The 15,990-nt window shown below is 36.0% G+C and overlaps 1 pseudogene; it reads left to right on the forward strand.

The window, feature by feature from the left end:
• Positions 1-1,064: 1,064 nt before the first annotated feature.
• LOC122141531 lies at positions 1,065-14,693 on the forward strand (annotated as a pseudogene).
• The last annotated feature ends 1,297 nt before the right edge of the window (positions 14,694-15,990 follow it).

The following is a 15,990-nucleotide window of genomic DNA, read 5'->3' on the forward strand; positions in this document are numbered from 1 at the left end:
TCATTGCGGAACATGTCCTAATTTCTGTGTTGACTGGCATTGACCCATCCACCAAATCATAAAATGGCCGCCATCAGAAGAACTGAGAGGATGTCCCTCCAAACCAAAAGTGGAAAAATTTTAAGAGATAGTGCTTTATAGCCATTAGAATCTTCTATCTAATAAAGCCAGAGTTAGCAACAGTATTGCATAAGCTAGAAAAACTTCAGTTGACTAGTACCACACTACTAGGCATGTCAGATGTGACCAGTATAAATATCATGTCAAGAAAATACTACACTCAAATACTTCATTCTAAGATATTATTCTGAACAAATTATCCGATAAATATTTGCGTAAGGAAACAACATGCTGTCATTAGCATTGCGTTTCATCAAAAAAAAACACTTAGCAACCAAACTGTTGGGGATAAACAATGCAAAGGTAGTATGACGTGCACGTCTACAATTATCAATATGGAGGACATTTGTTGTGCTTTATTTAGAAATCTATACCAATATTGGCCGAAGATGTTGTTTTTGGGAAGTTTGATGAATTATATTTGCCGTTCATTGTTCATCATCTTGCTGAAAGCCATCATGGTAACATGTCGTCATACAGCCACATGTAAAAACCGTGCTTGGAAGTCCAACTTCTAGTGGTGTTCTTTTGTATTTTCAAGTACATAGTTGTAAATTCCAGCATTCCTATCATTATTGTTGAGAGTACTTCAATCCCATTTGTGGGGGTTGGGCTCCTGCTCGCCCATCCCCCACTGCCAAACTACAAATCCTGTAGGAATATAATCACCCTTTTGTGATATTTTTTATTAAATATATATATATTTTATACATATGTATATCAGGTTATGTGTGAACTTTCGTGACTATATTAATAATAATAATACTATAAATAAATGTTTAATAATTTAATGATCACTGGTCTGTTTTTTTTTTCCTTTTATGTTACATACATATTTCTGCACCATTGTCCACAACATAATGAAAAGCTACTTTTGCACTTAAACAATTTTTAACCTTAGCTAGCTATTTTCGCGATAGCTCCGCCCCTTCTTCTGTCAGCCACTCCGAAACGCTCGCCCTCTGAAGCTTTGAGAGCCATTTTTGTTTCATGACAGAGAGCTCGGCAGCTCTCATTTCAATGCTCTCACAAGGGACTCGGTAAAAGGTAAGACATTTTTTAAAATATATATGTATTTATTTGTAGGAGGATGCGCGGTCTTACAGCAGTGTGATATTTACTTAAAGCAGGTTCGCCATAAAGACTCGTATATGGCTTATACTCAACTACATTTTAGCCTGGCTTTTTGCGTATTAGTTTTTCTCAAGTAGACACCCAAAGTGGGGCTGAAAAACGTCTGTTGTTTTTGAAACGTTTTTATCCGATCCATTTGCGAGGCAATATTCAACCGGTAAGTATCAGACGAATGTTTATCTTCCTTTTCGCCAGCTGAACGTTCCTCTATTGTATTGTTTCATCGCCATTTGAAATGTTTATTGAATGTAATTCTAAATTATTGCCGTTGACTGCTACAAACCTGTGGTTTCGCAGTACCACTTCGCCTCTTGCATATCATTCGATCTGCTTTAACGCTTTGGTTGCTAAGGAAGATTAATTTAGCGTGTAAAGACCGGATCTGTGTATTTTCGTATGCGCTCGCTGACGTCAAACCTCGTGAAGTATCGCAGTTTAGGGCGCCGGGCGAGCTAGCTACTAGGAAAACGTGTCTGTATTCATGTATGTGTTGTGAATTTAAATACAGACATAGATTTAAAGTATAGATTTCATTACACACACACACACAAAACAACAACCTTGAAACAAAAGGCATGCCTATTTTTCAGTTTAATTGTGTAAAATTGTTATAATTTGCCTGGTTTGTTTTGATTTAGGGAAATTACTTTTTCAACTAAATAAAATCAGATTTGAATATGAACTACAAGTTTACAATAATTTGTGTTTAGACGCAATTAGCTTAATTAGTGACCAGTCATAGCAATATCACATTTGAGGAATTTTAAACTGTGATGCCGTAAATATTCGCTATAGTGACTTTTTGGCTGTTAAAAACATTTCGCACCGCATAATGCTAGATGTTTTGAAAAGCAACTTGGCAGCTCAGAGTCATTTTTAAGACAAAGGACTGATCTAATGAATTTGGAGGTTGGGTAAAATATACTGTTTACATAACTTAGAATGGCAGTTAAAGTCGGCAAGAAGTGAAAATTCATATAAATTTACCTGTAGTTTTCATAAATTATTTACTTTCTGAGTGAAATTAATCTTGTTGGAAAGAATTCAATGAATGTTCTGTTTTTTTTTACTTTTTTTATTCCAATTCGATAGACTTCTCAAGACTTACGATAAACTTCTTAGTTTAGTGCAATTAAACCACACCCCTTTCTTACAATTGACTGCGAACTCTGAATCACACCTGCTTTCATCCAGTCAACAATAGATACAACCGCATCCCTATCCAACATTTTTTTTTTCTTTTTCAGAAAAGAATTTGTTCAAATGTGCATCGCTATATTAAAAATCTGTCGCTACTTCCGTTAAATCGCAATTATAAAAATCCGTTCAACTCGCCTTGTGTTGCACTCCAGTTTTTATAATGCAGGAGTGCATCGACTGTAAACGTCTCTTAACATCTGATTTATTTTCTAAAAACAACATTTTCTACATGTTACAGATAATAATACACTCTTAAAATTACGAAAACACACATCAGTTAGATCTCTTGGCAATGTAAATGCATAGGAAATGTTAAATCCCAGTAAGTACGTGTATATATATTCAATACTAACATTCGTTCATAACGAATACACGTCTCCGCGACTTGTGTATTTCAGTAGTCAAATGTACGTTTAATAATTCTATTAAGTAAGTTGTGTTTGTGCTCTACATTCACAAACACAGTGGATTCATGTACGTTTTTAAGGCAAGAAAAAAATACTTAAAAAGACATTAATGTCTGGCCAAAAACATTGTGAGAGTTCTGTTGCTGTTGTTTGTGGCAATTAAAAAAATCTCTTTACAAAAGGTACAATAAATTTGCCAATTTTTTTTTGTTTTTCCCAGTAACTAGCAACTTTCAACTTGCTCATCTTATTTCTTTTTAAACAGTTGTCAGAACGAGGAAACTGACAGTAAAAGATTGTTAGCGCTGTAGTACCCGTAGTGGTATTGATGGAAAAGCAATGTGTATTTGCAAAATGCATGAACTAGCTTTCATAGATAGAAGTGCTTGCATGCTTTGTACTTTCCTGCAGCATTTAGTTCCAACACTAATCAAAAACAGCTGGCTCTTATGTTCCGCTAATTCTGAAGACTTTGATTAGCATTTTCAGGTGTGCTTGATTAGAGTTTGAGCAAACCCCATAGGATAGTGGTCCTCAGGACTGGAGTTCAATAGCCCATGATTTAACCCACAAACAAAATTGTAATATATATTAGGCACAATGCATTCCAAAGGAACTATTCATACCGAGGATAAACATTCTGTTGATGATTAGAGTACAGTATGATTTTTTGCAAATTGACAAAAAAACCTCAATGACCAGTAATTTCTAGTTATTGATTCATTCTCTTGCCTCGATAGTTCTAGTCTGCATGTCTGTTCAATATGTGCATTTACTTTTGGAAAATTACATTTTACAGTGATAGGTTATCTACAATACTTTAAAACATTCAGTACCCTAAACAAATAGCAAAGGATACACATTAAGCTATCTTGCAATCTGATTTTTCACCAGTTTTTCAGTTGTGAGCTTCATTTACATTTGAAAATCGAATGGAGTGGGTGCAAATGACCAAGTCTTTTAGCTAGTGTACTTCATTGGTTGTTTACACCTCGTATTAACATTCATTTCTGTTTCTGTTGGATGGGGCTACACAAGTTCCAAAATGTTTTGGCGATCTGGACAAAAACATGTCAGAAACACACATTTACATAAACTTTTGATACTTTAAGTGGTTAAACAAGACACTTTTGTGACAGTGGCTGAACACTTGCGAGTGGTTCCATTCGCACCAGGTGCAAACATTTGCATACTGACAATCCAATGGCTTTTTTTTTTTGTTTTTACAGGAAAAAATCAGTTGTGCGAAGAAAACAGGCCAACTGAAGTTATATGAGCTTATTCCTGATTCTTGAGCCACTGCTGATATGCAATCTAGCAGTTTAGTGACAGCCATTTTGTCAGTTGTCATTGATTGGATTGCTGTTATCTTTGCAATATAGTGTTTTTTGGGAAGGCTTTTGCCATAATATCAAGGCATAAATTTGTGCATTTCTTTTGGTATTTGCAGTAATATATTCAGTACTTATTCACAGAGCTCACCCACAGACTTTATCTCTCAAAATGCATCAAATGCTTGATCTGTGTTGCTGTATTTTTTGTAGACCTATTTCACTATCTTCTCCATATTCTATGGTTCCAGACCAGCTACAGAAAATGAGCAAGGAACATTTACATTATCAAATGTTCCTTGTGTGTTTTTAGTTGTTTGCAACGGATCACACCGGCGCCTCCATGTACGCTTCCACTCTCCACACAAATGATTGGATATAGGCTACACCTAATAGCACGTTTAAACTGACATTGTGATATGCTTGAAGATTTTATTTTAGGCAAATTGTAATGATTTGAGAACATAGGCTATGATCAACTCACTGTCTTCAGCTGGCCGCTTGGTCGTTACTTTAACCCGTTAACCCGCACCTGGATGCCAGTGCACTGAGTGCTTTGTTTACATGTGTCAATGTTTACAAATAGATTAAATGAAAAGGGACAAAATTAATCTTTACAAACTATATATCTTTATAAAGGTCTAAGCCTCAAGCGTCAATGACAGATCGCTGTTTTTCAAAGGAAAGCTTATAAGGAATGTATTTGCTAAATTTTGTGTAAGCAGAACACATCAAAAACATGCGTAATAGTGAGTCATAAACACATCCACAGCTGTAAATCCAGGTTTAGTTAGAAAGGTATGGGCCCACTTAACGACATCTCATAGAGCACGTTTAGTCCAACGAAGCAATAGTTTTTTACGTCTCCTTTTCTTTGTGGACAGTATTGTTTGTATCCGTTATGGAATAACCTACGCTCAAAAAAACTGCGTCTTGGTAGTAAAAAAACAGCATGTTTTTTTTTTAGTATACAGTGTCACAAACAGAATGAGACCATCCACAAAAAAAAAAAAAAAGTCAAAGATAAGCGGAATATTGTTTATTTGAATTCTTGGCAATCGGCTTTTTGCACAAATCTTTTTTTTTTTCTTCAACATTTTTCATATGTGTGTGTGTTTTTATGGGGAATGTGGCTGTATCTGCATGATTACCATCTGTTTGAGCACACTTCAGCGTGTGATTACTGTGTAATCACAGCTATCAGTGTGAATGCGGTCTATATGAATAGAGTGTGATTATGACTATATGGCGCATCTGTATGATTACCATCAGTGTGGTACAATTTTTTTTTTCAAGGCACTTCAGTGTCTATTAATTTTTTATCTTTTTGAGCATCAACTCTGGATGATGGATGGTAAAGCCCTAAGGGTCTTCTTTCCAAAGACACCAAAATTGTGTGTGTAGCACACTGAAGTCGGGAACTATTACAATTTTAAGTTAGGTAGGTCATTTTCAGCTGTGAGTCCCAAAATGGGGGCTGCAGGTTAACAAGTAAAAAAAAAAAAAACATTTACAAACAAAAAATGTTCCAAACATATTTCTAAATTAACTTTATAAGGAAACAAAAAGAAATATAACTACTTTACTATCAAAAACAAAACTGATCTATTTTAATGGCTGCAACAGCTGTGTAATGGGTAAGAGAGAGAGAGAAAAGACACAGGCTCAACAGAATCGTGTGTGATTGGTTATAAGAACAACCTTGTAAAAACGTGTAAAAAGAAATATAATGGAACAAATAAGCCCTAATATAATAAGATGATAATACTAGCCTAATAATAATAATAGTATTGTTATCATCAAAGGCATCAGCGCAGGTGATATCTCTGACTATCATCAATATACAATATTATTTTCTATCACCACAACCCTATAAATGTTCATCTATTGTCTGTAAGTATTCTGTAAGTATATAAGTATTCTAGTCTGAACTTTTTACATTGCAGATTCAGAGCATGGTGCCGATCGTTGTCATTTGTGGTCATTCTGTGAATTGCATGAATTTAATTGGTTAAGTTGGTAAAGATCTATTAATACCAAGAGCGAAACAGTCCTTTCAGCAATGTGATGGTGACATGTCTATCTTGGTTTAAAAGATTGGTTGGCTGCAAAGCGAGTATTTGTACTTTAAATATCATAATTGCTCTTCAGTGCCAATGTGTTTTTGTCTGGTCATCCAGTTTGAATGTGTGAACTCCTCAGACAAACAGATCTGATTCTTGAATGAACAAAATCATGCGAAAAGTGTCGATTTTCTTCTTTACTGCTTAATAATTAATTCATCTCTGTGATGTAGGAATTGCGATTGATTTCTAAGAATTTTGTTTAGTATCATGTCCAAAATGCATTCCTCAGCCATTATGATTTGAATCATCAATCATCATGGACTTTATAAATTTACTTGGGAAGCAATGCCGCTTGGGATATTAACTTGTTTTCATAGATTGTATCTGGTGTGTTTTGAAGTGACGAGAATACTTTTTGTATGCAAAGGAAACAAAAACAACAACTTTAACAATTTGTTTCCTCTGCATATCTCCGCATGACCGTAGCGCCATTTTGGAGAATATATGCTGAACTCAAACTGTGTATGCTGTTCTCTGTCAGCTGCAACACAAGGAATACGTTTTCTACATGTATTTACACTTTGATTTGTACGAAAAACAGCGCATCCGTGCAGCGCGGCTGACACAGAAGAGCGTACGCTGCTTGTGTCCAGTGGATATTCTCCAAAATGCCGCTACGGTGATGCGTAGAACACAGAGGAGACAAATTGTTGAATAAAGTCATTATTTTTGTTTTCTTCATGTACAAAGTATTCTCATCGCGTCATAACGTTACGGTTGAATCACTGATGGCAGATGAATTATTCTGATGTCTTTCATACCTTCCTGGACCATGCCAGTGTAACTTACTTGGCAGTCAATGGGACAGTCACAAGCCTCCCGGTTTTCATCCAAAATATCATAAATTGTTTTCGGAAGATGAACAAAGCTTTTACGGGTTTGGAACAACATGGGGGTAAGTGATTAATGACACAATTTTCATGCTGGGGTAGAGTATCTTTTTTAATAGAGTGCTTCAGTTTACTGGTGATCTTCAGCTCAGTGCACGCAGCTCAAACAGCAGCGCACAACATTAATAACTATGATTGGTAATGTCGCGTATGTAACATTCTAATGAGAACATTATTATAATAAAACATTATGAATTTTTTGTTTAGTTGCCTTGTTTCAGCGCATTGTTATGGGAAGAGCCAAGAGCGTGTCAAAAACAGGAGTTACACATTCTGACTATAGCACACAATATCTGCTTCATTTTGTACATATACAAGTTGTAATATTATGTTTTATGTGGTATATTTTACATTACATTTACATTTAGTCTTTTAGTAGACACTTTTATCCAAAGCGACTTACAAATAAGGACAATGGAAGCAATCAAAAACAACAAAAGAGCAATGATATGCAAGTGCTATAACAAGGCTCACTTAGCTTAAACACCGTACACTTAGCAAGTTTGTTTTTATTATATAATAAAATAAAATAAAACAGATAGAATAGAAAAAGAATAGAGCAAGCTAGTGTTATAGAGGCCTTTTTGCTTTTGTTAATTTTATAAGAAAATAAAAAGAAAACAAATAGAATACAAAAAGATTAGGAAAGCTAGTGTTTTTTTTTTGTTTGTTTGTTTTAAGAAAACAAGTAGTTAGTTAATGAGTAGAGTGCAAGTCTGAAAGTCACAACTTTTTTTAAAGAATAGAATTAGAATAGACAGTGCTAGAGTTAGAGGGTCAAATAAAGTGGAAGAGATGTGTTTTAGCTGATTCTTTAAGATGGCCACGGACTCACCTGCTGGGATTGAGTTGGGCAGGTCATTCCACCAGGAGGGAACATTTAATGTAAAAGTCAGTAAAAGTGTTTTTGTGCCTTTTTGGGATGCCACAATAAAGCGACGTTCACTTGCAGAACGTAAGTAATGAATTTAAGTAAAGGGGTGCAGAGACACTGGTGGTTTTGTAGGCAAACATTAACACCTTGCGAGCAGTTATTGGTAGCCAGTGCAAAGTGATAAACAGAGGTGTGATGTGCGTTCTTTTTGGCTCATTAAAAATTAATCTTGCTGCCACATTCTGGATTAATTGTAAAGGTTTGATAGAACTGGCTGGAAGACCTGCCAAGAGAGCAGTGCAATAGTCCAGCCTGGACAGAACAAGAGCTTGAACAAGGAGTTGTGAAGCATGTTCCGAAATAAAGGGCCTGATCTTCTTAATGTTGAATAAAGCAAATCTGCAGGACCAGGCAGTTTTAGCAATGTGGTCTGAGAAAGTCAGCTGATCATCAATCATAACTCCAAGGTTTCTGGCTGTTTGGGGTTTTTTTTGTTTGTTTTTTGTTTGTTTGTTTGTTGTTTTTTATGATGAAACAATGGGTTTGATGGAACCACAAGCAGTTCTGTCTTGGCAAGGTTGAGCTGAAGGTAATGGACCTTCATCCAGCAAGAAATGTCTGTTAGACAAGCTGAGATGTGAGCAGTAGGGATGTCAATTTTCGATAATTTCCATGATCGATCGTTGTTTAAATTAACGATCGATTAATCGTTAATCTTAATGCTGAAAAATGCGTCTATTGCAGTGGCACGCAGTCACCTGTATGACAGGATGAATTCTAGCTTGAATTAAAGGGGTTTTAGTCTGAATAAAATGCTGGATTATAAAATGAATAGATGTGATTTAAGATCATTTGATAAAATGAAGAGAGCGTGCCATATGTTTGAGATCATTTTACTTTGATGACTGTTTTCTATCTCGGCACGGAGACCGCTGAACGCGCCTCTTTAAATGGTTTAGTAGTGCTCGTTGTTGTATTTTAAAACACAATTGCAATGTTTTCAACTGACATTATGGCATTTAAAATAAAATCATCCCAAACATAGGCCTAACTGTGGCGCAGTTTTGAATTTTTGCATTCCGGTAGGCCTATTTGTTTTTAAAATCCGCCATTTACAGTGCATTAGATCGTGACAGTGCATGCATACAGGACGAGCGAGTACGTTTGGAGGTTATTGCTCACGTCTCATTCAGCACAAATCCAAATGTTTCCACATTCGCAATGTATTTGAATGTTAAACTATTATTTATAATTACATGCATTCGTATATAGACGGAAAAGATTATCCTCTTCACATGAGAAAAAAACGTCTTTAGCATAATAGCGGAGTAGACCGGTATACTATGGTCTATAAAAACTGACCAGTGTAACTTTTTATATTTTTGGTTGACTGTATTTTATTTTGATAATGAACTGTGATGTAAGTTTGAATTGTTAGAATACGTGCGCGCGAGGCGCCAGCGCAATTGAAACAGCTGAGACATAAAAAAAAATTTTTTTTTATAAATATTATAAATATTATCCGCAAAAGTGTTTACTTACATTTGTGCACACTCACAATAAAAACAGAAGATTTGTGCTCTTGTAAAATAAAGCAAGCAAACAGAATGCGTGTTGTCATCCTTTTTTTTCATGAACTTTTGGAGCGCCGCCACACTTCTGTTTTAAATTCGTTATCTTAAGTCAAATATATTTAGCTTTTATTTTTTTTATTTTTTTTTTTATGAAAACAAAATGTTATTTTTATGTTAGGCCTATTACTTATATAGGCTATACATTTTCCTTAAAGCATCCCGTTTTGTCCCCCGACCATGCTTTTGGATGCGTTCCAACCCATAGCCTACATTTATGCAGCTTTATTCTGGTTTGCCGGTTGGTCACGAATTTCCACAAATTCAGTAATATTTAGGCATTGTTTCTTTTCCTAAATCCTCACCATCTAACCCTCTAATTTCGCAGGTTTATTTTATTGTCTTTCACTTTTAATCACTGTTTTCACATCTCTTACTTTGGTAAACATGCGGGAAGGGAAATGAAAGATTTCATGAATTAAGAATTTGTTCGATTTATTAATTTGTTCCCTTATTTCAGTTAAATCATGGGTTATCCATTTTTGTAAAAAAAAAAAAAAAAGAAAGAAAAATCCATATTTAAAATGTTATAAACACTTTTCTTTAACTTCCGCTAACTGTTCCAGGCGGATGACGTAGGATGTACGCGTAGCACACACTCATGTAAAATATGCTAGTCTCGCATGTTTGTTTACAGGAGCAAAGGAAGCAAAGTATCCTTACTTGGCCAAAGAAAACCAGTCTCCTCTTGGCTTATATCGAAATCCTCTGACATTTTTATTTACAAATCCTTGTTTTGTGACTCTAATTAGTGAACAATGTTTTGTTTTGTTTTCTCTCGTCACTAAGCACCGCCACATGCCACTACACCTACATACTACGTCATCTGACTGGAAAGGCATCTGCGTTCGGCAGTTAGCAGAAGTGATAGAAAAGTGTTTAGAACATTATAAATATGGATATTTTTCTTACAAAAATGCATCGATTTGCTACAGGAGGCCTTTATTCACCCCCGGGAGCCATGTGAGGCATGTTTTATTATGGATGGATGTGCAAGGACAAATTTTTAATATAACTCTGATTGGATTAGTCAAAAAAAAAACATATACACCCAGGATGCAATGAGTGCGAGTACAATATGGGCCAATTTAAATTTTTGGGTGAACTAACCCTTTAATATACCAACCTCCTGAAGTACTAAAATCTGATTTTGTACCTCAGAGGTGGTAATGAGAAAGCAACATGATGAATCACAGCTCACCACAAGTAGCTTTTCCAAAAGCTGAAGTAAATGCTAAAAAAAAAATAAGACCACACAAATACTAAACTCCATCATGGTAACATACATAAAATAATGCAGCTAACTCTTAAGTCAATACCATAAGATGTCATTAAAAAAAAAGAAACATTGTTTTTTAAATGCAAAACCATTAAATGTGGCGTGCCATACAGAGAATTATGGGAATGTCAATTCATGGTTTTCACTGTAAATTATAAGATGACTTGCTCTGTTTATCTTCTAAAATCTGTCAATTTTAGAGTAAAATCCTGTTAGATTAATTAGTTTTTATTGTATATAGTGAGAGAACTTGTCATTTAACAAATTAACAGTTTTGTACCATAGCATTTTTACTGTCTTGTACCATTAAAATTTTGACCATTTTTACAGTGCACTGCAAAAGAAATTCCTTCACTGTAAAAGAGCAATGATATAAAAGTAGGTGTTGGATCAGTATCTGTGCAGGAAGTCTTGTGCTGGTGTATTATTACATTATTAAAAATGTGGAAGTAGAAAATGTCATTTTGCATGCTTGGTTTCAGTGAAAGCTGTTTTTGGAGCAATGAAGTTTTGAGATCTAAAACTTACATAATTCTCTAACTTTCTCATGTCAAGCACCCATTTAAAACATATTACTATTACCAAAGTCCTTTTACAAGACAAGTCATGTCACTCGGGCGGCCATCGTTGACGACGCGTCTCAGGAACGTAAGTGCAATGTCCTATCTCTTGGAATGGGAAAAACTCAAATTCTCCAAAACTGTTCACTAAGCTTACGATTAAATTTCTATTTGAAATCACCAAAGAAAATCTGACAACAAACTGTGTCATATAAATGTTACTTTTGCTCAAAAAGCATTATTAAAGCTTATTATTCAGGTTAGATCAGCCTGTGTGCATGCGCAGAAAGGTCCTAAGAGCACGTCTCAGAGCGTTGACTGTTTCTATAGCAACCGGGACTTCTAACGGCAGCTGCAGTGACGCGATGACTTTACCAATTAGTGATTGGCTCTTTCATTCAGAAGGCGGGGCTTCCTGAGATTGAGCTCCATGTTGAGCGTTGCATTTTTCCCCATTCAAAACTATACGAGTGACATGTCTTGGGTATTCTATTGTCTTTGCCATTACTTGCATTGTGGTGAGGTGCTTCTTTAATGTAGCTTCTTGAGTACAGTTGTATTGTGTCCTGTTGAAATTCAGAAACTGCCTTGAAGAAAATAATGAATCCCCTGATGCATAATTGCTAAATGTGGAATTCACCTTACAATTTACTTTGTTCTTGATGCATCAATGCATCTAAGTATTTTATCACAGGGCATGGTGCCAAATCTTTTGCAGTAAAACATTCAACAACCCTAGCAAATGCCTTTTGCTATGTGGAATTATTTCAAATGTTATCAAAATAGTTCTGTTTGATCAAATTTGCTTGTTTTTATTTCTGACATTTCCTGTGTATGTTTGTTCAATGACCTAAATTATAAAAATTGCTAAGCATTTGTAGATGCAATGTTGAAACTACAATCAGAAAGTTGTCTATCAAAAGTCATTGCCCTTAACAATGGACAAAGAACCACTGGTTGAAATTGTAGAACTGTTTTGAAGTGGAAAGCAGTGAGTTCAGATCCATTTCCCATGGATAGAGAGATTCTTAAAAAATCTTAGGGAATTAGAACAGTTTGCAAAATTAAATTGGCCAGTGTTTCCTGTAGGTAATGTTATTTGTAAGAAATTTACTCTGAGGCTAATACTTTACATACTATCTGAACACTTGTAAATGCCCATTTCACAGCTGAAGTCATTATCTCAACCAACAAAATATTCTCCAGACAGTTATTCATGCAACTTTGATTGTATGAAATAAAAGCCCTACCAGCTACTTTACTTATTGGCCTATTAATGGAGTATTATAGTTGAAGAGCACTTTTAAAAAACTGACAGTTCAAACTGCATAACCAGAATGTTGTGATTAGTTGAGTCATGGTACTGTTTTGACCCAAAGCAAACAATTAAAAAACATTGTTTTGCCGAACTGCGATACAATCAGACTGGCTGGGATAATTTATAGTGAATAGTTTAAATCTAGGTCTACTTTTGGAAGATACAATCAGCTAATCCATTTGGTGCTAGTGTTGCAGAATTTGCACTGCTTTTCATATTAGATAAAATAAACAGTAATTCATGTGAGTTTTTTTTTTTTTTTTAAATCATCACCTTCATATCCTTTTCATATTCACAGACACCTGAAGTCCTTATGCATACCAGCTGTGAAGGTGCACCATGAATTGTGAAGAGCAGGGCATGGGGAGGGTAGTCCATTCCTGGGCCAGATTCTTGGCCCCCAGCTGGACAAACTGCCCTCGAAGAGGCCCTGAGGGTCTTTAAACCCCATGTCCAGGACCTTTCGGACACTGAGAGACAAATGGTGTCCTTTCTTCAAAAGCTGAGGAAAGAGGGAGCCAAGCCTGTGATTTTGAAGAGCAAAGATGTATATGGATACACGTCTTGCACCACGGAGCCAATCTCTTCTAAAATTGGCAGCAAGGTTCAGAGAGTGCAGAAACCTTGCAAGAAGCGAGGGCGGAAAGGTTTGAGCAGACCAAGGATGTGAATTACGCGATGCTCAGTAGAGGCAGCAAAGGACATTCTCCAAAACCAACCCAAGATCCTGCCTTACCAATCTCTCGGTGGACAGTCTTAAGCAGAATGTTGGATCGGCCCAATGCTAGATAAACACTCTGTTCAAGCGCAGCAGTGCCTCAACTAACAAACATAAAAGGGTTGACCGAAAGGCCACACCGCGAGGTTATATGCAAAGGTCACTTTGGTTCAGATTCTAAAAGCACCCCCAGTTTTGCTCTGGGACGGGCCACCGGATCTCTCCGGAATTCCGCATTCTCCAACAGAAAATGGCAGTCAGACATCAATGTAGTTGCCTTGGGCACAACAAACGTGTTTTGTCATGTCCGTTCAAAGTAGCGATGCCCTTATTGGAGACTCTGCCCCAGTCGTCTGTCAAAATGGTTTCGTTCTTAAAGATGGTAGCATTTATAAAAAGATTGAAACTGTATCAGGTAAACCTGATGTGATGACCAGTGGTCTGGACAATGGTTTCAGTGAGGAGACTCCATTTTTCCAAAGCTATAACTGGGTCCCAGTCTACACTCACCAATGGCCAAGACGTTTCTAGACTGAATGGCAATGGTCTTGAATGGAAGGTTATAAAAGTAGACGATTCGGTCACAGACGAGGAGGTGAGAAGGAAGGCACAAAAAATCTTGCAAGTTAACTTGTCGCCTGTGATACAGATCCATCCACTTGTTGACTCTGTATAGACTCTTGCTGGGAATTTTTATTTTTTTGTTTTTTCTTGTTAAGTTTTTTTGTTTTGCAAAGTTGCGTTTTGTGGAAACAAACCCCAGGTTATCTCTGGATGGGAGCATTGCAGTTACCTCCAAATTTTGCATTATCATCAAGTAGTTACTGACATCATAATCCAAAGATGAGAATCTTTTTTTCTGCTCTCACAGTATTTTGTTTTCCCAACACATCCCAACCTACCTTTCTTTTGTGTATTTTTACCTAACTTCTGAAGGATTGGACTGATGAACAAACCCTTATTTATGACTATGCAGTTCCCAGAATGTTTCTCGTGTTGGAATACTGTGGTTATGGACTGCCTTCTCATTGGATCATGGGAACAGACTGAATTTGTAGAGTCCTTGGATCCTGCTAATGTCAGTGTCACCCAGGGTTGTTGTTTTTTTGTTGTTGTTTTTTTTTGACATCAACAGTTTTTGTTTTTTTGTAATATGTTAGTCTGCCGGCATAGACTGCATATGATATTTTTGTTTAGACTCTTAACATGTTCAAATTGGGGGCACTTTTGCATATTAATTTAATTTCATGGCAAAATAAATGGCCTTATACTTTGAGAGAGTTGAAATTTAACTGAATATTTGTACCTTTTTCCTTCTTGATTTTTCTTGTTTCTTTCTGCACTCCACTTCTCATAAATTCCCCAAATGTTTCTTTTAATGTGCCAACCCTGGTTTTTCGTGTTCTTTTCAGTTTTGTTGGTGCCATGACCACAAAGAATTGCAAAAAAAAAAAATGCTTCCATTTTCTAAGTTCTCAGTATCCCGTCAAGAAGTGGACTTGCTTGTCCATTGATTGAACGTACCTCAAACAAAAACTTGAATATGAAAAAATGTTGTCATCATTAATCCTGCAGTTAATAATGTTCATAATCCATACATCCGTAAGTTGGGTTGGTCCATGTCACCTTCTACACATTTAACCAAATTCTGTAAATGACAAACGTGATCTTCAGTAGGATGGTTTTTGATCCAGCACTAATTAAGGCAACATCTGAAGGTACAAATTGGAAAAGGAAAAATTCATTCAGGTTGTCTGTTAAATCTTGCTCAAGGTGTTTTTTTAAGGTCATTCTCCTGCCTCACCGGAATTCATTTGTTGAGGATGATTCATCTGCATAGAGCAATAATGCTTGCTTTTTGTGCAAAAGGAGGAATAGATATGGGAGAATTAAGTTTGGCGTTCAGCAATGCCTAAGGCCTTTGGGTTCACAAGGTCTCATTCAAACTAAAGTAGAAGATGGCAATGCAGCAGTTTATTGGTGCCAAAAGGCAAGCATTTGAAATTTGTGTTATAAATTTAAGTTTTGAGTTAACCAACATATGGGTTTCATTAAAACAAAACCCTTTCATTCACATGCAAAATACGAGCAGAATTTGGTTTCCTGTTAATCAGTTTTTATTTTCATCCAGTTGAATCTGTGACACTCAAAAGCTGTAAATGTCAGTGTTGTATCTTTAGTTACTGTTATCGAGTTGTGAATTAAAATCTGTTTGAGAAATGTTTGGTGTGGATTACTGGAGTCTCAGTGTTTTCTTTTTTTAAAGAATAGGCTATATTATTGGTGGAAAAAAAATCATGGCTCAAAGACTTCTCCATTCGCTGTTTCATGAGGTCTAGACATAGTTACATATTGTTTGGGAAATGCCGTTAAATCCCATTTCGGAAATGAGTAGTTCCTGC

This window comes from Cyprinus carpio, chromosome B22, assembly GCF_018340385.1.
Source record: "Cyprinus carpio isolate SPL01 chromosome B22, ASM1834038v1, whole genome shotgun sequence".
NCBI lineage: Eukaryota > Metazoa > Chordata > Actinopteri > Cypriniformes > Cyprinidae > Cyprinus > Cyprinus carpio.